Below are 6,753 nucleotides of genomic sequence, written 5' to 3'. Positions count from 1 at the left end.
TGTAATCCCAGCACTTTGGGAGGCCGAGGCGAGTGGATTGCCTGAGCCCACGGGTTCGAGACCCACCTGGGCAACTTGGCGAGACCTCATCTCGACAGTAAATCAAAAATTAGCTGGGCATGGTAGTGCATGCCTGTAGTTCCGACTACTTGGAAGGCTGAGGCGGAAGGATCACCGGAGCCCAGTAGGTCAAGGCTACGGTGGCCGGGAGCGTGTCACTGCACTCCAATCTGGGCGACAGTGAGATTCCAACTCAAAAATAAATACATAAATAAAAGAAAAAAGCTCTGGACGCTACCTTATTAATCCGGTTCTCAGTTCTCAACTTTTCCCTTCAGCAAGGCTGTGCCCTCGCACGGCAGCTTAAGTGGTCACCTGCTCCAACCCTCTGCCTCCCAGTAGGCTTGGCTGGGCCTCCACCCTTAATCCTGGTTTAATGATCTCTGAGTAGGGAGCCATCCAGAGTCCCCCCTCTGGTGCCAGAACTTTCATCCTTCCTCTGCACGGCCAGGAAGTTCACACTCAGAGCTAATTTGAGTCTCTCTTGCTGACATGAAACCCCCAGGGTGCTCTCTGGAATGTCTCCTCCTTCACACACGAGGTAAGCATTATTTTAGTTTTTCCCTTTTCAGGCTAAACATGCCCTCCTTCCCTCCGTTTCTCAAGGTGGGCAGGATCCTTGAGGTATTTTTCTAACTCTAATGAAGCTGGGCTTCCCCTGGTTTTAGGCCCCTTGCTCACCAGAAGTCCTTCTCTGCTTCGGTTTCCCCAGCTGACACACGACTGGAAGAATAAGTGACCACGTTGAGAAAGATGGGTTACTGCAGAGCCACAACTCAGGGTGAAACCAGCAATAATGATTCACTTCCAGGAGCATAGTCCGTGGATGTGCTCACACTCTACAAAATAAAGTAACAGGACACTGCCTGTGTGGGCACAGCTTGAATGCCTGTCGCCAGGCCCTTTCATGTGGCTGATGAGGACAAGCCCTGTGTATGTGCCAGTACTGAGTGCTGCTGTCGGGGTAAGAGAACACAGAGGAAGTTCCTGTCACCACACACAAGCCCCCCAAGGCCAAGGAACTTGGGAATGGCAGCTACTTCCAGGACAGCACTAGGTAGCTGGAGACACTGACTTCCCATTGGATTCTTTTTTTTTTACATGTGGAGTGTCGTGTTTAATTCCAAGAGCTAGAGCGGACTCCATTGTATAGGTGAGAAAACTGAAGCTTCCCCTGGAGTCTTGCACCTTTGGAATTTCACATCCAACATCTTGCGCAAATAGGGTCTTTTATTTATTTATTTACTTATTGTTATTATGTTTTTTGAGTTGGAGTCTCTCTTCATCGCCCAGGCTGGAGTACAGTGGCATGCTCGTGGCCACCACAGCCTTGACCTGTTGGGCTCAGGCAATCCTTCCACCTTAGCCCTCCAAATAACTGGAACTACAGGCATGCGCTACCACACCCGGCATATTTTTTGAATTATTGTAGAGACGAGGTCTCCACAAGTTGCCCTGGCTGGTCTTGACCCCCTGGGCTCAGGCAATCCTCTCACCTCGGCCTCCCAAAGTGCTGGGATTGCAGGCTAAACCACAGTGCCCAGCCACTAGGGTCTTTTATTTAACAATAAGTACAAGCTGGGCTCGGTGGCTCAGCCTGTAATCCCAGCACTTTGGGAGACCAAGGTGAGTGGATTGCCTGAGCCTGTGGGTTCGAGACCAGCCCGGGCAACTTGGTGAGACTTCCTCTGTACAATAAATTTTTAAAAACTTGTTGGGCGTGGTAGCATGCCTGTAGTTCCGACTACTCAGAAGGACGAGATGGAAGGATCGCCAGAGCTCAGCAGGTTGAGGCTGCGGTAGCCGGGAACATGCCACTGCACTCCAGTCTGGGCGACAGAGTGAGACTCCATCTCAAAACAAACAAACAAACAATACGTACAATTTTTTTTTGAGTCAGAGTCTCACTCTGTCACCCAGACTGGAATGCAGTGGCACACTCACGACCACTGCAGCCTCCACCTCAGTCATCCTTCCGCCTCAGCCTTCCAAGTAACCGGGTCTACACTCACACACTACCATACCTGGCTTGTTTTGGGATTAATTGTAGAGATGAGATCTCGCCAAGTTTTCCAGACTGGTCTCGAACCTTTGGGCTCAGGCAGTCCTCTCACTTCTGCCTCCCAAAGTGCTAGGATTATAGATGTGAGCCACTGCTTTCAGCTTAAGTACAATGTGGGTTTTTTTAGACTAGAAAATATAGTTTATTTAAAGTAAATTAGAGAGAGAGAAGATTTACCTCCCCAAGGTGGGGGAGGGGGCCAAAGCAACAATATGTTTTTTGTTTGTTTTTTTTGAGTTGGAGTCTCACTCTGTCGCCCAGACTGGAGTGCAGGGGCCGCTTCTGGCCACCACAGCCTCGACCTGCTGGGCTCCGGCGATCCTTCCGCCTCAGCCTTCCGATTAGCTGGAACTACAGGCGCGCGCTACCATGCCTGGCTAGTTTTTGATTTATTGTAGAGATGAGGTCTCGCCAAGTTGCCCAGGCGGGTCTCGAACCCGTGGGCTCAGGCAATCCACTCACCTCAGACTCCCAAGGCGCGGGATTACAGGCTGAGCCACCGAGCCCAGCCACAATATGTTTTTAATAGTCCTTAATATCACAAGATGTCCTACACATTGGCCCCCTTATAGGCCAGCTGATACTGAAGAGAAGGCCGGGCCCCCCAGGAGTGGGGCGGGGCGTGGCGTGGGGCCCTCTCCCAGGGGAGCTTAGAGGTGCCAGCACAGAGATGAGTAGGCACAGAAGAGAAGCCCAGAAGAGGCAGGTCAGGATTCACGGGGCACAGTGCTGGGCACCCCAGAGGGGGAAAGACCAGAGGGCACCCTGAGGGCCGCGCTCTGCCCACCTGGGAGGAGCCAGCTGACCACAGACACAGCTCCCTGGGTATTGGGAAAAGGCCCGAGGGAGAGAAAGCTTCAGCCACAGTGTGTGCTTCCTGTGTGAGGCGGGCAGAAGCCTTCCTCTGGAAGCCTTACTGAGGAAATGGAATGTGAGCTGGGCCCTGATGCAGGAGTCAGATATCAATAGGTGCCAAGGAAGGAAGGGACAATCTTGTGACTGGGAACAGTATGGGCAAAGGCATGGAGTGTGGAGGGGAGACACAGGGCACACGCATGCATGTGTGTGTGTGTATGTGTACACATGCATATATGGTGCTACAGGAGGTAGCCAGAAATAAAGCTGGAAAGGTGAGAGAACAGGGCTGTGGAAAGCCTGGAATGCCAGACTAAGTTTATGGAGCAGGTCCTCCGCCATTCTCCACTGAAGTAGGTGGATCCTTAGAGCTTCTCAAACTATAATAAAGGTCCCCTTTCCAAAAATTTCCAGTTAGGCCAGATGTGGTGGCTCATGCCTATAATCCTAGCTCTCTGGGAGGCCAAGAGTTCAAGGCCTCATCTCTACAAAAGTCCCAGCCACTCAGGAGGCTGAGGCGGAAGGGTCGCCTGGATCCAGGAAGTCAAGGCTGCAGTAAGCTGTGATCATGCCACTGCTCTCTGGCCTGGGTGGCCAAGTGAGACCCCAACTTAAAAAAAAAATGTTTCCAACTGATTGCGCAACCATATTTTTGTAAAATTCGTTAAAAAGGATAATGTGCTGGATATTGTGGCATTGTCAGGTTGCTGTAAAGGTTCCTCAATGCATCTTCTCTGTGTCTCTGTACTTGTTGTGAACCAGCAGTTGCCGCTGGTCCATGAATCACTCTTTGAGTAGCTCTGCCTTTGAGTAGGGGTCGTTGGATGGGCTGCATAGGTCAGGGAGGTCCACACGTATCTTGTAGAGGGGCACATGTGTCCATTTGTCTAAGGAAAGTGTACCCAACTTCAAGGGTTCAGGGACCTGTAATCCCCTCTGTAAGGAGTGGGGAGCCATAGCAAGTCTTAGAGCAGGGAGAAGAGCAGCGAATGCCTGATTCCTCCTGGAACTCCTCCCCACCTGCCTGCACCCTGAGCAGCCAGTCCAGGGTCTGGCGTGTGGGAAGGGCACTGCAAGGGATGTGAGGTCCCAGGGGGCAGGAGATCCACTGAGGGATGATCAAAATCATTCGTGGTAAAGAAAACCAGAGGGCTTTTTAAAGCCATGTTTGGAGCAGAAGCATCAGGGCGGGGCGGGCCTACACCAGGGCAGATGCCTCGACGTTTGCTGAAGTCTCAAAGCTGAGCTTAGCACAGATTCACGTGCTCAGGAAGCAGGAACCCAGAAGGGAGACTTGGATGAAGTGGAGGCTAGGCAGAGGAAGAGGCTGCGGGGAGCCGCCTGGGCCAGAGAGCAGCACCCTGGGGTCCTTCCAAGCAGGCGCTGGTGCCCCAGGGCATCGGGAGAGGTGTGACTCATGTGGGCACAGCTCCTGTTTCTAGAAGTCAACTGAAGTCTTCAGATAGTTCAGCTCGGTGAACTCCCTGGCAAGCTCCTACTTTCATTATTGCATTCGTATTGAGGTGAAATTCACATGACATAAAACTCCCCATTATAAAAGGAACAGCTCAGTGGTATTTGGCACTTTCAGCACGTTGTGCAGCCACCAACTCTATCTAGTCCCAAATGTTTTCATCACCCCTAAAGGAAACCTCCTGCCCCTTAAGCAGCTGTTCCCAATTCCCCAGGAAAATCTCTGTGGATTTTCTTATCCTGAATATTTTGTATAAATGGGATTATACAATATATGACTTCTTGTGTCTGGCTTCTTTCACTTAGCACAATGTTTTCATGTTTTCTTTCTTTTTTTTTTTGAGTCAGAGTTTCACTCTGTCCCCCAGGCTGGAGTGCAGTAGCATGCTCACGGCCACCGCAGCCTCCACCTGCTGGGCTCAGGCGATTGTTCCACCTCAGCCTTCCAAGTAACCAGAACTGCAGGTCCGTGCTACCACACCTGGCTAATTTTTTAATTTATTGTAGAGACGAGGTATCACCAAGTTGCCCAGGCTGGTCTCGAACCCCTGGGCTCAGGCAATCCACTCGCCTCGGCCATCCAAAGTGCTGGGATTACAGGCTGAGCCACTGAGCCCAGCAAAAAGTATTTTAAAAAAAATGAAAGAGGCTGGATGCAGTGGCTCAAGCCTGTAATCCCAACACTTTGGGAGGCCAAGGTGAGTGGATTGCCTGAGCCCAGGTGTTCGAGACCAGCCTGGGCAACTTGGCGAGACCTGGTCTCTACAATAAATAAAAAATTAGCCGGGTGTGGTAACGCGCACCTGTAGTTCCGGCTACTTGGAAGGCTGAGGCAAAAGGATCACCAGAGCCCAGCAGGTTGAAGCTGCGGTGGCCAGGAGTGTGCCACTGCACTCCAGTCTGGGCAACAGAGTGAGACTCCAACTCAAAATAAATAAATTAATTAAATAAATGAAAATAAATAAAAAATAAAAATACTTTTTTTTTTGAGTTGGGGTCTCACCCCGTTGCCCATACTGGAGTGCAGAGGCTGTTCCCGGCCACCGCAGCCTCGACCCGCTGGGCTCTGGCCATCTTTCCACCTCAACCTTCCAAGTAGCAGGAACTACAGGCGTGCACTACCACGCCCGGCTCATTTTGATTTATTGTAGAGATGAGGTCTCCCCAAGTTTCCCAGGTGGGTCTCGAACCTGCGGGCTCAGGCAGTCCACTCACCTCAGCCTCCCAAAGTGCTGGGATTACACACTGAGCCACCGAGCCCGGCTATTATAAAAATACTTTTTGTAGAGACAAGGATCTTGCTGTTTTGCCCAGGCTGGTCTTGAACTCCTGGCCTCAAGCCACCCTCCTGCCTCAGCTTCCCAAAGCTCTGGGATTGTAGGCATCAACCACTGCGCCCAGCCAGCATGATGATTTTGAGACTCATCCATGTTGAAGCATGTATGAGCATTTCACTCCTTTTCATGGATAAATAGTATTCCATTGAATGGATATACCACATTTGTTTATCCATCCATCCACTGAAGGACATTTGAGTTGCTGGATCATAGCGTCACTCTATGTTTAAGGAAGTGCCAAATTATTTTCTGTAACTAGGACCATTTTACATTCCCACTAGCAATGTATGAGGTTCCACCTATTTTCTTTTTCTTTTTTCTTTCTTTCTTTCTTTCTTTCTTTCTTTCTTTCTTTCTTTCTTTCTTTCTTTCTTTCTTTCTTTCTTTTTTTGTAGAGACAAGGTCTTGCTGTGTTGCCAGCAAGACCTTGCTGGTCTCCAATTCCTAGGCTCAAGCAATTCTCCCTCCTTGGCCTCCCAAAGTTATAGTATTACAGGCATGAGCCATCATGTCCAGCCTACCACCTATTTTTATTGTTAACCAGGGGATTGCCGTGAACTTGGAAGGCAAGGAGACAGTCACCAGGTGCTGGCAGGGATAAAACAGATCAGGATGACACCTGCTGCATCCCCTGCTGCCACCATAGGCTCCTAAGGAAGAGGGGAGTGAAGGAGAGTGTCTTTCCCTTTTTCACAAAGATGTGCAGATCAGATGGTGAAATCTAGAGCCTCAAAGCCGAGCTGGATGTGGCCCTGCAGGAAATGGGCTTGTGGTCCACTTGGGCCACAGCAGCTCATAATATGTGACTTCCTTCTCCACCCTGCCCTGGCCCCTTTCTCTTTCTTCTCTTCTTTTCCTCTTGCACCCCCTCTATGCCTCCCTCTTCTCCCCCACTCCCTCCCTCTGCTTCCCATTCCCTCCTCTTCTGTTTTTCTCACCTCTTCCCTTCTCTCAGTCTTCCCCTCT

Source organism: Carlito syrichta, unplaced genomic scaffold (assembly GCF_000164805.1).
Source record: "Carlito syrichta isolate Samal-C Ts95f unplaced genomic scaffold, Tarsius_syrichta-2.0.1 Scaffold305755, whole genome shotgun sequence".
NCBI lineage: Eukaryota > Metazoa > Chordata > Mammalia > Primates > Tarsiidae > Carlito > Carlito syrichta.
This window is presented reverse-complemented; position numbering follows the sequence as displayed.